The sequence below is a fragment of the Elephantulus edwardii genome, unplaced genomic scaffold (genome assembly GCF_000299155.1).
Source record: "Elephantulus edwardii isolate Elephantulus edwardi_28Jun2011 unplaced genomic scaffold, EleEdw1.0 scaffold00543, whole genome shotgun sequence".
Lineage (NCBI taxonomy): Eukaryota > Metazoa > Chordata > Mammalia > Macroscelidea > Macroscelididae > Elephantulus > Elephantulus edwardii.
This window is the reverse complement of record NW_006400293.1, coordinates 263,181-282,865: the sequence shown is the minus strand read 5'-3', so window position 1 is coordinate 282,865 and position 19,685 is coordinate 263,181. Positions and strand designations below refer to the sequence as shown.

Below are 19,685 nucleotides of genomic sequence, written 5' to 3'. Positions count from 1 at the left end.
TTTTCAGATCACAACAAATATGGTTAACCTTGAAGAAAATGGAAATTCCAGAACACTTAATTGTGCTTATGGGAAACCTATATATGAACCAGGAAGCAGTCCTCAGAACAGAGTAGGGAAACACTGCACAGTTCAAATCAGATGTGTTAGAGATGGAAATACCTTTTCAACCTATATGAAGAACAGCTCATTAGGGACTTTAGGAGGAGGAATGTGGTATCAAGATTTGAGGGATACTCATCAACAACCTATGTTATGCAGATGATACAGCCTTGCTTGCTGAAACTGAGGAGAACCTGAAGCACTTGTTGAAGAAGGTCATGGACTATATTCTTCAGTATGGACTGAAGTTGAACATCAAGAAGAGAAATATTCTCATCACTGGGCCAATCAATGGGCAGCACCATGATAGATGGAGAAGAGATTGGGGTTGTTAACAATTACAGCTTGCTTGGCTCCACAATCAACACTCTTGGCACCTGCAGTCAGGAAATCAAAAGATGAATTGCATTAGGCAATCCTGCTTTTAAGAACCTTTCCAAAGTACTGAGAAGCAATGGTGTTGTATACCAAGTTTCTCCTAGGAGACCAACATTTTTGAAACTCCATCTCACATATTTTGGGCATGTGGCCAGGAGGGACTGATCCTTGGAGAAGGACATCATGCCAGAAGGGGGAGGAACAGCACAGGAGATGAAGACCCTGGATGAGACGGATTGATACAGTAATTGAGGCAATGGGAATTGTTGTGTCACAGTTAGTGAGACTGTCTCAACACAGTTCAGGCTTCAGAGCTATTGTACATAGGGTGGCTATGAGTCACAGGCAACTTGACAGCACATCACAACTTTGTAAATAATAATGCTTTCTTATTTTCTTTCTTTGTGTTTTCTTTGTTACTGTAAAGGAATCCCACTGAATTCTGTTTATTGATCTGAATCCTACCGCTCTACTAAATTGGTCTACTAGGTATAACAGGTGTTTTTGTTGAATTTTTGGGGTTTTCTGTGTGCACTATCACATCATCTGCATTTAGTGACAATTTCACCTCTTATTTTCTTTTTTTGCATATTGCACTAGCAAGCACTTCCAATACAATATTGAATAAAAGTGGTGACAGTGGACATTGTTTTCTGGTTCCTGTTAACAAGGAGAATGTTGTAGTAAAAGAATTTTGAAGAATGTATTTTATCCCGTTAGTGATAAGGAGTGATGGTGATTAGGGAGATCTAATGGCCTAATAGCAAGAAATTGCATTGCAATCAATCCCTAAGTCACACCATTGCTCACAGAGGAGAAGGATGGGCAATCTTCTTCCCTGCAATTAACTGCCTCTGAAAGCCCACTGGAAGGTCACCTATGGGTCAGTTACAACTCTCTGGTACACAACAACAACAGGGATAGATATCTACAACAGCCCAACCTCAGTCATACATTCAATTTGACCTTTTCAAGAACTGTTTGAGTAGGTAAATAGGAAAAACGCGACTGTATATTTGCAACTAAACACATGGTTAGACTTTCCAGTGGGTTAATGAAAGATTGTGTGAATGTTGATTTTACTCAATTTTCAAACAGTTACTGCAAACCTTCATTAAAAATTAAAAATACAATGTCAACATTAAAGAAGGATACAATATCTCTGTACATAAAACTCCTTTGGTGAATTTTGCAAATTAAACTGTAAAAAATGAATATGTTCATGCTCACAAAACCAAACCAACATTATTCTAGAAAAAAGTGGAGAGTAGAACATAAATGTTGCCAAATTTTTGAAATTAATTTGAAATGAACAAATTTATCTACTGTACTTTATTTAAAACTAGATAGATAGATAATAGAAAGAAATTATTTTTGTAGAGGTTTTGTCTAGAAAATAAGGAAAACTTAAAAATGTTTTTTAAAAGTTTACTTTAATATGTTTGTATAAAATGGCATACAAAATTATGATAAAAAGTGTAATTTGGGTTTTTTTTTAAAAAAACAAATTTAGGACTTCTAAGAATAAATGTCAAACTCAGAAATCATTCATCTTAGAGCACGTCACTATATTTTTCCCTCTAGTTAACTTTATTTTAAATATCTTTAGCATACTATCAAATGATGTGTCTTGGTTTGTTTATATATGATCAACCTTTCTGAAAAGACTTGCACTTTAAAAACTTCAGTAATACTAATCGTGGTCACTCAATGCATCCTTCTGAGTTTAATGATTATTAGGTAGTAGAACTTAACACTTTGTTTGTCAGTGAAATTTTAGTTACTTCCATGATAGTAAGAGGTTTTAGTTGATCAATGGATTTTTACCAAGATTATGAAATTGTCTTCTTATTTCATTTATGGAAACAGCTTGCTTTAAAGGGATTTTCAATGAATTATGCTCAAATCAGTATACATATTTTTAAAGTAAAAAAATAGAGTTTAATTGGGTCATTTAAGGTTTTTATAGAGTTATAGAAAGAAAATACTATAGAAAGAAGAGTGCATGTTTAGTATTATAGTAACTGCTGTTTATTTTGCCATATATATTCTAAGCATTAATGAGCTGAGATTTGGTCACTGGAATTGGCCACATTGAATTTAACACTAGTTTGGTGTACTATGCCAGGTGTAAAGGGAACAGGGGGTGGAGAATGCAAAGGATATTATTACATAATGAAAGTTAAGGTTTAGTGAAAAGTAGTCTTGAGAGAGAGACATAGTTAAACAATTAGCTCAGTAAGGCTTTGAGTCAACAAGTCCAGGTTCGGTCTAGAAAGACAAATGTGAGAAGCCTCTTGTTTCCTCAATCATTCAGCAAACTTTATCTCATAAATGTTGTCAGCCAGTTTTTCCTTTAGTTGCTTAGCAAGCAAAACCTTAAACTCTAGCTCAGTCTCCAGGGCTCCATCATCAGACTTTTACCAAATAATGCTTTCTGAAATTGATCAAGCATGCAATTAAAATATATTAATAACTGGTGATTATAATGCAAGTGTTGGAAACAAAGTACGATTGGTAGTTGGGAATTAGGGACTTGTGGATAGAGATGAAGCTAGAGATCAAAATATTGAATTTCATATATTCAGTCATCTATTCATTACAAATACCTTAAGAAAAACAGATGGTTGTTTCCAATTGTGTGTTCTTGTGGACAAAGTTACAGTAAACATGGGTGTTGTTGTTGTTGTTATGTGCCGTCGAGCAGCTTGCGACTCATAGCGACCCTATGTACAACAGACCTAAACTCTGCTCTGTCCTGTGCAGATTGCACTGCGTCAGACACACCCATCCCAATTACCCTAGTCACTGAATCAATCCACCTCGTAGAGGGCCTTCCTCTCCTGCGCTGTCCCTCCAACTTCCCAAGCTTGATGTCCCTCTCCAAAGACCGGTCCCTCCTTACAACATGTCCAAAGTATGTCAGATGAAGCCTCAGAATCCTTGCCTCCAAGAAGCCTCCCTGTTTAACCGTCTCCAGGATGAACCTGTTCGTTTTCTTAGCAGTCCATGGTACATTCAATACTTTTCTCCGTCACCACAGCTCAAAGGCATCAATTCTCCTTCTATTCTCCCTAGTCATTATCCTACTCTTTGACACATAACAAGTGATTGCAAAGACCACGGCCTTTATCAGACGTACCTTAGTCTCCAGAGAGATGCCATTGCTCTTCAGTACTTTGGAGAGGTCCCTAACAGTAGACTTTCCCATAGCAATATGTCTTTTAATTTCCTTGCTGTTGGTGCTAAGAGTGTTGACTGTGGAGCCAAGCAAACTAAAGCTGTGAACAATCTCAATCTCTTTGCCATCCATCCTGATGCTGCCAATTCGTCATTAACCATCAAACATGGGTGTACATAACAGAATACTATGTGGCATTGAAAATTAAAGAACCCATGAAATATTACACAAAATGGGTGATCTGGAGGACATTATACTGAGTGAAATATCCTAGTCACAAAAGTACAAATACTGCATAGAGCCACTGTTGTAAAATGGGACTGACATCAGGGTTGGGGGAACCTAAGAAAAGAAGTGATATGGCCTGTATCAGATGCACCTTAGTTATTATTTTCATGATAAGATTACAGAAAAAGAAATGCATATTAATGTGGACTGTGAACTGGGCGGTATTTTATAACAATGAAAATTCTTTATTTTTTTTTCTTCAAAAAGAAAAAGGAACTAGGAAAGAGGATGGGCAGGGATGAAAATGCAACAATGAATGAATGGGGAAAAATTAAATGGAAGGAATATGCTGTAAACATATATATTATATTAAAAATCATTAACAATAAAAAAGAAAATAAACTTCTTCACATTAAAGTGAAAAAAAAAATAGAAAGGGAAAAAAAGAAAGAAACACAGATGGAAGGAACTCTGGTTGCCTTGTGGCAAGAAAAGGGGCTGCAATTCCGAAAGCATGCAGTTCAGATCCATTATATTCTCCACTGGCAATCTCCTCCTGTGTCAGCTGGATCCAACTTGATGGTACACAAGAAGAAAAAAGGTTGGAAAAAACCCACAAAACACAGATAGTAACTATAAACATCACCTTCACCTGATGAACTGCACAGGAATCATATTGACTACATCTGTAAAAAAATCACTGAAGAAGTGTAATATCAACAGTCAAAATCAGACCAGGTGCTCACTGTGGAATCATGAATTATTCATGTTTAAATCCAAATTAAAGTTAAAGGAAATTAAAATAAGTCAATAAAAACCAAAATATTATATTTGACCTTAATTTAAAAATCATTGAAATAATAGATTTGAGGCATTGAACACTAAAAGGAGTTGTGAGATTACATTAAAGATAACATCATGAAAAGATCAAAAGATCATTATAAATACAGAGGAGGAAAAAAAGACCAAAATGGATGCCAGAAGAGAGTCTCAAAACTACACAGGAACATCAAGAAGCTAAAACAAAGGAAAGAAATGAACAGAAAATGTCAAAGGACAGCTTGACAAGACGAAACAAAAAGAAATATTATGTCAGCTTGAGGACTAAGGTCCGTTTGGTTGAGGCCATAACCTTTCTAATTACTTGCTATGCATCAAAGTATTGATGCCTTTGAGCTGTGGTGTTGGAGAAGAGAACTGAGCATCTCATGGATAGTCAAGTGTATAGATATGCCTTGGAGAGGGTGCAGCTGGAGTACTCTTTGGAGGCAAAAATGATGAGGTGTCCACCTCACATTGGACGTGTTGCAAGGAGGTGCTATTCTTTGAAAGAAGGACATGATGCTGGGAAGGGTGGAGGACTGTCAAAGAAGAGGAAGACCCTCAGTCAGGTGGATTTATATGGTGACTGCTGCAATAGGCTGCTCTGTGTCAGGAAGTATGACACAGGATAGAACAGGGTTCAGATCTTTTCTTCATAGGGTTGCTACGAGTTGTACTCAATTCAATGACACCTAACAACAATATATATATATATATAATTTTATCAAAAATTTACAAAAAGATTTTTCATTTACTCATTCATACTCATTTTCCTCCTTTCCTCTCCTCCAATTCCTTATGTATTACATGATTCATTCTTGGATATTGACTAACATATACTTTACTTTTAATCCTCCATTTCTTTAAGTTTGTGCTTCTTTCCATGCACACTAGTACAGTGTTCATTATCTATTCTTTTCTTCCCACTGTCCTCTAATCCTATCTCAATTATATCATTACAGTAGTTTGCTTCTTGATTATTTATCCTTTTGTTACTGAGATATTTCACTTAGCATAATGTCTCCTAGAATCATCCTCTTTGTGTAGTGTTTCATGAGTTCATTATTTTTCAGTGCTGTGTAGTATTCCATTATATGAATGTATCTTAGTTTCTCTACCTATTCAATTGTTAAGGGATACTTGGCATATTTCCATCTCTTAGCTATTGTGAATAATGCTGCAATAAGCATGAGTATGCAATTATCTGTTTGTGTCACAGCTTGCTTTTGAGGGGCAAATCCCCATTAGTGGGATAACTGGGTCAAATAGTGTTTCTAGAACCCAATTTTTAAGGAAATGCTTCACTTCCCTTCACAGGGATTGTATCATTTTAAATTTCCATCAGCAGTATATGAGAATTCTAATATCTCCACATCCTCACCAACAATTCTTATTTGCTGTCACGTCGAACTTCGCTATTATTGCTAGGGTGAAACTATATTGCTGTTTTGATTTTCATGTCTCTAATAATTAGCAATTTTTCTAATCCTGCCATTTGTTTGCTGACCATTTGACCTTTGGTGAAGCCTCTTATATTTTCTCACCATTGTGTGATTGGTCATTGTCTTTTTCTTGTTGATGTGTTGGCATATTTTAGAAATTTTAGTTTGGAGTCTCTTATTAGATATGGCATTGCCAAAGATTTTCCTCAGTCTGTAGGCTTCCTTTAAATTAAAAAAGGAGAAATTTGGAGAGCTCTGGTGGCATAGTGGCGAGAAGCTGCAACTACAGTCTCAAAGGCGCCCGGTTCAAATCCACCAGTTGCACTGCTGGAGAAGGAGGAACAATTTCCTCCTGTACCAGTCAGATCTGATTTGGCGATACACACAAAAAATAATGAAATAAAATGATAAACAAGGAGAAGTTTTTTGATCAACAAAAGAATTTGATATACCTAAGATCCCATTAATCTATTTTATCTCCTCCTAGTTGTAGAATAATTGATGCCATTGAATTATGGTGTCAGGGAAGAGTACTGAATATACCATGGACTTCTAGGAGAACAAACAGGTTTATCAGGGAAAGGATGAAACCACATTGCTCCTTGGAGGCAAGAATTTTGAAGTTTTATCTGACATACTTTGAACATGTTGCAAGGAAGGAGCAGTCCTTGGAGAGGGACATCATGCTTGGAAGGGTGGAGAGAGAACACTAGAAAGGATACTCAGGATAAGATGGATTGACTCCTTGACCAGGGTAATGGAGGTAGGTGTGTCAGAGACAATGAGGTTGGCTCAACATAGAGTAAAATTCAGAGCTAATGTAAATAGGGTCATTATGAGTGGCAAGCAGCTCAATGGTACATAACCACAACATCAACAATTATAGTATTTTAGATATGCTTGAAAGTCTATTCATACCATTTATTATGGCATCTAAGTTTGTTCCTATTTTTTATCTCTGATGAACTTTATAGTTTTTAGTTTTACTCTAAGTTCCCTGATCCACATTAAATTGGTTTTTTTTTTGTTTTTTTTGTTTGTTTGTTTGTTCTTTTGTGTGATGTATTATGAACCTTGGGTCTGCTTTCTGCAGGTGATTGGCTAATTTTGCCAAAACCATTTGTTAAAGAGTCTATCCTATACCCACTTAATTTCATTACTTTGTAGAAGATCAGTTGACTTTAAGTAACTGGGCTGGTTTCAAGGTTCTTGATTCTATCCTGTAATGCTTTCTTAGTATTATGGCCATGCAGTAAGTTTTGAGATCAGAGAAAGTGATATTTCCTACTTGTTTTTATTTTTTTCAGTATCATTGTTCTTATTCAGTCTTTATCCCTTCCAGATAAAATTGAAAACTGTCTTTTCCATCTCATTGTACAACAGTATTGGTGCCCATGCCCATATTGAGATTGTATTGATTATGTAGATTGCTCCTGGTAGAACTGTGATTTTCCAATATCAGGTCTTCCTAAGCATGAGCACAGTATATCTTCTATTTTTCTAGGTCTCTTTTAGTTTCTTGTAATAATATTTGGTAATTTTCTCTTGTACATGTCTTTTGTGTCTCTAATTAGATTTGTTCCTAAGTATTTCATCTTGTGGTTAGCTATTGTAATTGTTATTTTCTTTTTCTTATTTTCTTTCATATGTTCTCCTTTCTATCGTAGAGAAATTCCTCTAATGGATGTTCATCTTGTACTGATGAATTGGTCACTTATAACCAACAAAACTGTTTTCTACGTATATTATATCATCTAGATAAAGGAATAGTTTTAATTCCTCTTTGCCACTATGACTTTCTCTTATTTCCTTATCTTGCCTTACTTCTCTCACTAGAACTTGAAATGCAATAGTCATTAGGAGTAATGATGTACATCCATGCCTAGTCTCTGTTTTCAAGGGGAATGCCTTAAATCTCTCTCCATTAAGGATAATTCTGACTGTTGGTTTAGAGTATGCTATTAATTATGTTGAGGAAATCTCCATTTTTCCTATTTTGTTGTGTACTTTACCAGGAAATGGTGCTAGGTTTTGTTGAAAGCATTTTCCACATCAGTTGAACTGATGACATGATTCTTTTGTTTTACTGATAGGATGAATTACATTTATGTGTGTGAGTGTGTTGAACCAGCCTTCCGTGTTTGTTCTGAATCCCACTTGGTAATATAAAGTATTAATCTTTTAATATATTGTTGCCTTCTATTGGCTAGTATTCTGTTAAAGATTTTTACATCTAAGATCATGATAGATATTTGTCTATAGTTTTCTTTGTTCTTTTTTGGTGTGTCTTTACCAGGTATTGGCTTCAGAATAATGTTTGCTTGCTTCATTGAATGAATCTCAGAATATTTCTTCTTTTACTGTTTCCTGAAAAAAAATATGCAGAGTTGGTTATAACTTTTCTCTGAATGTTTTGTAAAATTTGCTGGTGAAGCCATCAATCTGGCCCAGGACTTTTTTTTGGGGAGGATTTTGTTTTGGTTGTCTTTTTTTTTGTTTATACTTATGATGTGCTCAATCAATTGCTGCTTCTTTTATGATTAGTCTGTACAAGTGTTCTACTTTATGTCAGCTTGGCTGGTTTTGCGTTTCCAAGTATTTGTACATTTACTTTAAGTTTTCATATTTGTTACAGTGTAGTTTTTCTATATTTTCTGTTATGATCCTGTTGTGATGTCTCTGATTTAATTTATTATTCATACTATTTGTGTCTTTTCTAACTTTTCCTTTGTTAGTTTTCCAGTGTGATTTTTAAGTTTTTTATCTTTTTGAAGAATCAACTTGTTGATTATTTCAATTGTTTTTTGCTTTCTCCTCCATTTATTTCTGCTCTTATTTTTACAATTTTCTTGGTTTTAGAGATTATAGTGGGGTTTTTAATTTTTTTTTCTAATTGCTAGAGTTATTGTGTTAGTCAATTTCATTCTTTTTGCACTTTTGACATATGTGCTTTTTTTCCCCCCGGTGAATGGTTTGTTTTGTTTTGTTTTGTTTTTATCCTCTTGTTGTTGATTTCTAATATTATTGCATTGTGGTATAAGAAAATCCTTTGTGGTATTTCAATGTTTTGTTTTGGTGGTTTATTTTTTAAATTTATTGAGGCTTGCTATGTGATCTAACATATGATCAATTCTGGAGAATGTTCATGCATACTGGATGAGAATATATATTTTGGACTTTTAAAGTACATTATTCTGTTTGTGTCTATGAAGTCAATTAAGTTAATTATGTAGTTCAGTTCTCCTTTTGAAGAGAAACTCCATTCTATTGTTTCTTCTTTCGTTGTGGTGACTGTTTCCTTGTGTTCTTTGTGGTCATTCTATCTTTCATTGAGAGTGTGGTGAGTAGTGTACTGAAGTCTCCTACAAATACCATGGTGTTACCTGTTTCTTTTTTTAGGTCTGTTAGCATTTCTCTTATGTATTTTTCAGATCTAGAATTTTATCCATAGTTATTTATTATGTTTATGCTCTTTTAAAAGGAGCAAGGACCCTATGGGCATGACTATACCTGACCTCTATTAATTCTGCAAGTGGTGCAATCTCCATCAACAGAATTCACAACACAAAATCAATTTCTATTAGGTCACTTGTTCCCCACACTCTTGCACATTTTTCTACGCATTCTAATATTAATTTTACTATTCTGTTGCATCAAAAAACCATTGCAACAGCTTACAGACCACAAAGAACCATAGAAAGGAAGTCAAAAGCTATAATTGAAGTTGGTAGCAGATATAATCACTCACTCAGGACAACTTCTGAAATACGCTCACAGGCACCTCTGCCTTCAGCCTCAATCACAGCTTTCTCAAGTGTTACAAATCTCTTAGTCCTGCCAATTATTCCTCTCTCCCCAAATTCTCCAAAATATTTGAGCAAAAGACTCTTAGCTTAGGATCAGTGTTGTAGCACTCCTAAGGTTATCTCTATCTCATATCAGGTCTCTTGTTTTCTACTGTTCTCTTGTAGGTCTATTTAACTCAAGAATGTCTGGCCCCAAAAGGCACACTGCATTTTCTTGTTTCTTCTCTCCTTGTGGTGAGATTCTCAAAATCTTCCATTGAATCTGCTCAGTTTAGGGGGGGAGACTAACTAATCTGCTTGTGTATAGGCTAACACACCCTATTCCCATATTCCCACTCATCCACATGGCAAAATTAAATTAAATGTCTAGGTAAGACATTTTGAACAATTAACCCGTAACTCTACAGTCCTCTTTTTTTGTGTGCCATCTAAGTTAAGCAGTATATAATGTCCCTTCTTGTCTTTTCTGCTTTTTTGCAATGTTTTGTTTTTCCTTGAAATCTATTTTATCAGAGGTTATTATTGCTACTGCTGCCATTTTTTTTAAATTGTCTTGATATATTTTTCCTATTGTTTTGCTTCTAGTCTGTGATCTGTCTTCACTCTTTAAGTGCATCTCAAGGGGACAGCATATTGATGGGCTTTGGATATTATTGCTGTCATTTTGTTTGGATTTTTGTATGGTTATTGATTGCTTTGATCCATTTATTCACTTTTTAATGGTGTCTCTGAAGGAAGGTCTTCCTTTAGCCTTCCTTGCAACATTGGTCTTCTTTTCACAAACTCCCTTAGGATCTGCTTTTCTGAGAAAGGGAAGAATTTTTCTGGATGCAGGATCCCAGTTAACAATTGTTTTCTTTCAGAGTTTTGAATTTGCCATTCTACTATCTTCTTGCTTATGTGGTATCTATTTAGAAATTGGCATTCAATCTCATAGTAGATAATTCTTCATTTTTTCTCTTGCTGCTTTCATAATTTTCTCTTTCTCTGATTTTTGGTGAATTTAACTATAATATGCCTTCAAGGTGTTTTGGTGTGGTTTTGTTTGTTTGTTTGTTTGTTTTTCTGGTCTATTCTATTTGTGGTTCATTCAATTTCCTAGATGTATATTTTCTCATTTTCCATGATACCTGGAATTATTTCTTCTAGTAACTCTTCCACCATTTTTTTAAATTCCTTCTTCCTGTTTTGGAATTCTAATTACATGTATTTTTCCTCTTGATGGTTTCCCAAATAATTCTCTTTCATTTTAAATAAAATTTTAAATTTTTAGTGGTTTACTTACAAAGTTTGTATACATTATTTTCCACACTGGATCTTTTCCCTCTCCCTAACCCATCTCTCCCTCCAGCCATCAAATTGTGTCACCCTATGACTAAGTACCACTTCCTGGTCCATGCTCACCCCTCTGCTCCCCTACCCACCTTGGTTCCTTGTACATATTTTACAATAATGATCTTATACAGTACTTGTCTTTATGGGATTCTGTTACTTCACTTAGCATAATTCTCTTCAGGCCCTCCTGAGTTAGGTAGTAATTTACAAAATCATTGCTGTTGCGAGTGTGCAGTATCCTATTTTGTAAATTAACCTAAGTTCTCAACCTCTTATATTGTGGTGGGACATTTGAGATGTTTTCATGTTCTTGCTATGATGAATGATGTTGCTATGAACATTGGTGTTCATAATTCTTATACTTTCTTCATTTTGTTCCTACATTTTGCTGTAGCATATCTGTGGAGAGTTTTATCTTCTGTTTCACTAATTCTGTATTGCAACTCTTCAATTTTGTTCAATTGCCCCTCCAACATATTAAAAGGTTTTGAGATATTATTTTTATTATTTTGGATTGCTATTTCTTATATTTTATGTTTGGTGATATATATCTATAAAGTTCTTCTATTGTTTTGCTTGGAATTTTCTGCAATTCTTTGTATGTTTCTTTCTACCTTTGAATTCACTTGACCACTGTTTTTTGGGGTTTTGTTGTTGTGGTTTTTTTTTTTTAATGAAATCATGAACTTCTATCAACATTGATGCAGCTCAAGGTGTACCAGTAAAACTGACACTCCCATGAATCAGGGAGCACTGGTGACAGAAGCACTGATGCTCACCAAACAAAAGATCATAATGGAATGAGCAAAAAGTTGGAGAATTTCTTCAGCAATTTCCAAGATTAAATATTTGAAAAACAAACTCCAACCTTGAGTGGTAATACTGAGAGATGCAATGGGAAAAATCTTGACTGATGCAGGAAATATCAAAAAAAGATGGAGAGAATACACAGAGTCACTTTATCAAAAATAATTGGTCAACACTGAAATAGTTTAGGAAGTAGTATAATAGGCTAGTGGGGAGAAAAGGAGCTCAAGCTTCATTGAAAACAATGAAAATAGTAAGGCACCAGAAGGCAGTGAGTTATAAATTCACATGTTTTAATAAAAGCATCTCTGGACATTCTCACTAGTTTATGCCAGAAAATTTGGAGGACAGCTGCCTGACCAACTGACTGGAAGAGATCATTGTTTGTTTCCATCTCCAAGAAAGGTAACCTAAAGAATGTGGAAATTATTGAATGATATTATAAATAGTCATTTTTATTAAATTTGATTAACAGTCAGTTTGGGTTGGGGCCTTCCTGTTTGATGCAGTTGGGATCCAGAAGGTTGGTCAAAATTGATGAAAAGTCACATGTGGGCTTGATGCCTCTTGTTTAAATCAGTTAGGGCCTTTGTGATTAACAGTTCATTGAGGCCTGAGAGATTCTAATATAAAGCAGTTGGGAACTAGTAGTTAGGGCTTTTTAATTTGATTTACAGTCCATTGGGGGCTGGGATTCTTTTGTTTGAAGGAGTTGGGATCTGGAAAATGGGAATTTTTTTTTAATTTGACTAACAGTCAGTTAACAGGCAGATAATATCCAAAACATGCTTACTTGTGTTCTATTGTCTCTGCAAAAACATTTGACTGTTCAGATCATAAAAAATTGTGGATAACATTTAGAAGAATGGAAGTACTTAACTGAAATTGTTCAAACAAGATAATACTGCATGATTTAAAATCAGAAGAAAGGTGTATTCTTTCTCCATACTGATTCAATTTCTATGATGAGCAAATAACACAAGAAGTTAGACTTTATAGAGAGCTCTGGTTGCTTAGTGATAAGCGGCTGTGCTAGGTCAGTTTGACTACAAAAAAATACAATAGCAAAAGATTATATTGTAAGTTTATAATATATAAAAGATGGCACCAGATATGGAAGATGTCTCAATTACCTATGTTATGCAAATGACACAACTTTGCAGAAAATAAAGAAGACCTGAAGAACTTACTGTATAGTTTCACAGACTACAGCCTTCAGCCATATTTTGGCTTGTGGACTTATTTTCATTATTTAAACTTCAATAAGAACTTCTTATTGTTGTTATGTGCCATTGAGTCACCATCAACTCATAATGACCCATGTACAACAGCTCTGAATCCTGCCCCATCCTGGGCCAATTTGATCATCTCTGAGAGACCTAATTTCATATCTCCAGTCATAGATTAAATCCATCTCATCCTGGGTTTTCCTCTCTCTTATTGACAGTGATTTGGAGCATTTCTTCATGTGTCTGTCATTCAAATATCTTCCTCTGTGAAAATTCTTTGCACGTCTTTTGCTCATTTTGTAATTGGGTTATCAGTCTTTATCTTGTGGAGACCCAGGAGTATTCTATAAAATTTTTCAGAAGACTCTTTTATGAGATCATGTTTCCAAATGTTTGTTCCCAATTCATAGGTTCTCTTTCCTCCCTGTTGGGTAAAGTTTATAAGAATTTAATTTTTAGAAGGGTCCTCTCATCATTTTTATCCTCTTTAGATTTTTCATAAAAGGAAAGAGCAAAAAATAAGGCCTCAGAAATAGATGGTATACCAATTGAAGTATTTCAGATAACAGATGTTGCCTTGGATGTGCTCACCAAGTTGTGCCAAGAAATATGGAGAACAACCACTTGGCCAACTGACTGGAAGAGATCTATATCTGTTCCCATTCTGAAGAAAGGTGACTCAACTGAGTGTGGAAACTACAGAACAGTGTCATTGATTTCCCATGCAAGCAAGATTCTACTGAAGATTATCCAAAAACTATTAGAACAGCACATCAGCAGAGAACTGCTGGAAGTCCAGGCTGGGTTTAGAAGGGGTCGTGGTACTAGGGATATTGTTGCTGATTTTAGATGGATCTTGGCTGAAAGCAGAGAATACCAGAAGAATATCTATTTGTGTTTCATTGATTATGCAAAGGCATTTGACTGTGTGCATCATAGCAAACTATGGCTGACTCTGAGAAGAATGGGAATCCCAGAACATTTAATTGTGCTAATGTGAAACCTATACTTGGACCAAGAGGCAGTAGTCAGAACAGAACAGGGTAACACAGCATGGTTTAAAATTGGGAAGCGTGTACGCCAGGGATGCATCCTGTCTCCATACCTTTTCAACATTTATGCAGAGCAGATTATCTGAAAGGCTGGGCTCTATGAGGAGAATTGTGGCATCAGGATTGGTGGAAGTTCTATTAACAATCTGCGTTATGCAGATGACACAACCCTGTTTGCTGAAACTGAGGAGGACCTCATACACTTGCTGTGAAGGGTCAAGGACTGCAGCCTTCAGCATGGACTGAGGCTCAATGTCAAGAAGACAAAGATTCTCACCGCTGGACCAATTGGCAGCATCAGGATGGATGGCAAAGCAAAGAGATTGAGATTGCTTACAGCTTCAGTTTGCTCAGCTCCACAGTCAACACTCTTGGCACCAGCAGTCAGGAAATCAAAAAGCGTATCACAATGGGAAAGTCTGCTGTGAGGGGCCTCTCTAAAGTACTCAAGAGCAACGGTGTCTCTCTGGAGACTAAGGTGCGCCTGATACAGGCCATGGTCTTTGTAATCACTTGGTATGCATCAGAGAGTTGGACAATGACTAGGGAGGACAGAAGGAGAGTGGATGCTTTTGAGCTGTGGTGCTGGAGAAGTGTACTGAATGTACCATGGACTGCCAGGAAAACAAACAGATTCATCTTGGAGAGGATTAAAGCAAGCTACTCCTTGGAGGCAAGGATTCTGGGGCTTCGTCTGACATACTTTGGACATGTTGCCAGGAGGGACGGGTCCTTGGAGAGGGACATCATGCTTGGGAGGGTGGAGGTACAGCGCAGGAGGGGAAGACCCTCTATGAGATGGATTGATTCGGTGACTGGGGTAATCAGGATGGGTGTGTCAGAGGCAGTGCGGTTGGCGCAGTATAAAGCAGGGTTTAGGGCTGTTGTGCATAGGGTCGCTATGAGTCGAAAACGACTCAACAGCACATAACAACAACAACAACAACAACGAATGGATTTGGTAGTCTCTTTATACCTTGGACTAGCATTTCTAAGCTTGATCCCAGTTTGTCTTTTATTAACACTACATTTTGAGCTTTACTCCCAGGTCTCTGGTGCATCTTGAGTTGACTTCTGTGCATGGGGTGAGATGTGGACCCTGTTTCAGCTTTCTGCAGGTGGAAGTTCAGTTTTGCCAGCATCATTTCTTGAAGAATATATCATTTCCCCATTTGATAGCTTTGATTTCCTTGTAGAATATTAGTTGAACATAGATAACTGGGTCTATTTCTGGATTCCCGATTCTGTTCCATTGGTCTATGTACCTGTCATTGTACCAGTACCATGCTGTTTTGGGTACTACTGCTGTGTAAGTAGGTCTTGATCTCAGGGAGTGCTATGCCTCCAACATCATTTTTGTTTCTCAGAAGTGATATCTTGCCTCTCCAATTAAATCTGACAACTTCACTTTCAATTTCCTTAAAAAATGAATTTGGTATCTGCATTGGGATTGCACTGAACAGGTAGATTGCTTTTGGTAGGATTGTCATTTTCACAATATTGAGTCTTCCTATTCATGAACAGGGCACATTTTCCCATTTCTTTAGTTCCTTTATTGTTTCTTTTTTTTTATTGGGCTTACATAATTTATTCCCGATATCTGATTTTACAAACTTTTTGGGTCTTTGAGATACACAGGATCCTTGTATGTAACTGACATAAATCCCAGTTTTTGAGACCTCTTAATTGCTTTTTTGATTTCTTTTTGTTTCTTCCCACAAAGACCTGTTATTTGCCTTCCATATATGCATCCAGTAAATGGAGAAATAAACTGGGACAAAAGCTGTACATTCTTATAATCTACATGTTTTTCACACAAGATACATTTTTTAAGAGGTTCCTTATAAGAATTCTCCATTGGAATGGGCAAGTCCTCATGGTTGGTCACCTGTTTATACTGGGAGCAAGCTCTTTTCCATAGCACCGAGTGAGTCCTGGAAATCTCTGAGGCCGACTGCAGCCGTTACCAAATGCGTCAATTTTTTTCTTCTCAGAGCACCACAGAGCGTGACCGTACTTGCCATTGCTCCTCATTCTTCCCGTTTCTTTCCTCTCCTTTATTGTTTCTTACAGAAATACTCTGTAGTTTTCTTTGTATAGGAGTTTTATATCTCTAGTTAGGTTAACTCCCATGTATCTAAATTTGTGGTTGGCGATTGTAAATGGTATTGCTTTTAAGATTTCCTTCTCTGAGTTCTCTTTGTTACTGTAGAGGAATCCTATTGATTTTTGTATATTGATCTTACATCCTACCTCTCTACTAAATTGGACTATTAACACTAACAGGTTTTTGTTGTTGTTTTTGAGTCTTCAGGGGTTTCTGTGTACACTATCATCTGCATATAATGGCAGTTTAACCAGCTCTTTGCTGATATGAATGCCTTTTAGTTCCTTCTCTTCTCATATTGCTCTAGGAAGCACTTCTAATACAATATTGAAAAGAAGTGGTAACAGTGGGCATCCTTGTCTGGTCCCTGTTTGCAAGGAAAGTGTTTTTAATCTTTCTCCATTAAGATTGATATTGGCTGATTGATAGTTAACTGAATTTAAGGGAGAAATAGACAGCATCATAATTGTAGTAGGAGATTTTAACGCACAACTATAATCAAAGCATAAGTCGACTCAAAAGAAACTCAGTAAAGATGCAGAAGATCTAAACTATACAATCTGCTAACGTGAAATTGTGGATGTATTCAGAGTATTGCACCCAACAAAAACTCAACTCACTTTCTTCTCAAGTGTACATGGTACACTATCCAGAATTTATCATATATTAAAACACAAAGCAAGGCTCAACAAATTCAAAACCATTGAAATAAGGCAAAGTATTTCTCAAATCACAACTCCACAAAACTAGAAATTAATCACAGAAAAATAAAGCTTACAAAACCACCCATAACTAAATAACTCTCTGCTAGAACATGACTGGGTTATAAAAGAAATAGAGAATAAAATTTAAAAAGGTTGTTAAAACATATGATAATGAAAATACAACATACAAACCATCTGGGATACAACCAAGGCAATTCTCAAGGAGGAAGTTCATAACAATACGCACACACATAAAAAAGGAAGAAAGAAAAAAAAATCAATGATCTAACTCAACATCTTCAGCAAATAAAAAAAAAATATCAACAGTCTAATCCTACTACCTCTAGAAGAAAACAGATTATAAGGACAAGAGCTTAAATTATGAGATAGAAAACAGAAAAAGAATTAAAACCATCACTAAGACCAGGAGCTAGTTTTTCAAAAGGGTCAATGAAATTGACACACTGCTGGCAAATTTAACAAAAGAAAAAATAGAAAAAACACAGATAACTTGATTAAGAAATCACAGAGGGGACATCTCAACAGAACCAGAGGAAATTAAATTGGTAATATCAGAATACTATGAAAAAGCTATACTCTGATAAATTTAAAAACCTAGAGGAAATGGACAAATTTCTTGAAACGCATCCCCTGACCAGATTGACAGAGACAGACATAGAACACTTGAACAGACCCATCATAAGAGAAGAACTTGAAAAGGTCATAAAAAAACTTCCCCATACGAAAAGTCCTGGACCAGATGGCTTCACTGCTGAATTCTACCAAACATTCAGAGAGGATTTAGCACCATTCTACTTATTTAAAAAAATTAAAAAAGAAGGAACACTTCCAGTGTCATTCTGTGAAACAAGCATAACCCTAAAACCAAAACCAGGCAAAGATACTACCAAGAAAGAAAACTACAGACCAATATTTCTCAAGAATATAGATGTAAAAATTCTTAACAAAATCCTAGCCAACAGAATCCAAAAGCACATAAAAAAAGAATTCACCATGACCGAGTGGGATTCCTAACAGTTATGCAAGGAGTGTTCAACATAAGAAAAACAAGCAATGTAATTCACGATATTAACAATGTAAGTAACAAGAAACATATGTTCTTAGCAATTGATGCAGAAAAGGCATTCGACAAAATCCAACACCCTTTTCTGATAAAGACATACAGCAAAATTGGAATAAAAGGGAATTTCCTCAAATAGTGAATACTATAGTCCTTGACCTTCTGCAGCAAATGCCTCATGTCCTCTTCAGTTACAGCAAGCAAGCTTGTATCATCTGCATAACACAGGTTGATGATGTGTCTTCTTCCAATCCTGGTGCACTATTTCTCCTCGTAAAGTCTTGCCTCCCAAATGATCTGCATATATATTGAAAAAGTATGGAGATAGGACACATTCATGATGTGCGCCTTTCCTGATCTTAAATCATGCAGTCTTTTCCTGCTCTGTTCTGACTACTGCTTCCTGGCCAAAGTATAGTTTTCACATGAACACAATTAAGTGTTCTGGGATCCCCATGCTTCTTAAGGTTAGCCAAAATGTGTTGTGATCAACACAGTCAAATGTCTTTTCAGTCTTTGAAACAGTGATAGATTTTTCTCTGATACTCTCTGCCTTCAGGCAAAATCCATGTAATGTTGGCTATGGTGTGCACATTTACTCACCCTTTTTTCATGGAGCTGGTGGACTCAAATCACAAGAATTTGGGATGGTATGGCAGATTCTTATACCATCACTAGGCCACCTGGTCTATCTAGACCTCTTGATGCTTTCATACTTTTGAAGTTGAGAAATAATAGAAATGAAGAATATTTTCCCCAAAATAAATTTTGCTGCAGTTCTCTATATGTTTTTTTCCAGTATTTTCCTACTGCATTACATGAAATTGCCAGTTTTGTATGTTTAAATTCTAGTTCTTACCACAAATAATTATGCGAAACATCTAAAATACACAGAAGCACAAACAGACATTCTTCTGGTATTCCTTACTTTCAGTCAGGAACTGTCTGACATCAGCAATGATATTCCTTGTGCCACTCTTCTAAATCCTGCTTGAACTTCTGGCAGTACTCTATCTATGTACTGTTCTAACCATTTTTCAATGACTTCAACAGTATTGTGGCTGACATTGAGAAAAATGAGAACACTTCATTGCGCTCATGCAGAACCTGTGCCTGGAACAAGAGGCTGTTGTGCAAACAGAGTAGGGGAAGACTACACTTCTCAAAATTGAAAAGTTAGTGCATTAGTGTTTTATCCTATCTCTATATCTATTCAATCTATGTGCTGAGCAAACTATCTGAGAAGGTGGACTCTATGAAGAATAGTAGTGTGGCACTGAGATAGGAGGGAGACTCATCAATAACCTATGTTATGCTGATGATCCAGCCTTGTTGAAAATGAGGAAGACTTGAATCACTTGTTGCAGAAAATCAAGGAATATCACCTTTGTTATGTATTGCATCTCAGTGT

The 19,685-nt window shown here is 36.0% G+C and overlaps 1 pseudogene; it reads right to left on the bottom strand.

Moving 5' to 3' along the window:
• Positions 1 to 15,969: 15,969 nt before the first annotated feature.
• Positions 15,970 to 16,406, bottom strand: LOC102874190 (annotated as a pseudogene).
• Between the last annotated feature and the right edge of the window lie 3,279 nt (positions 16,407 to 19,685).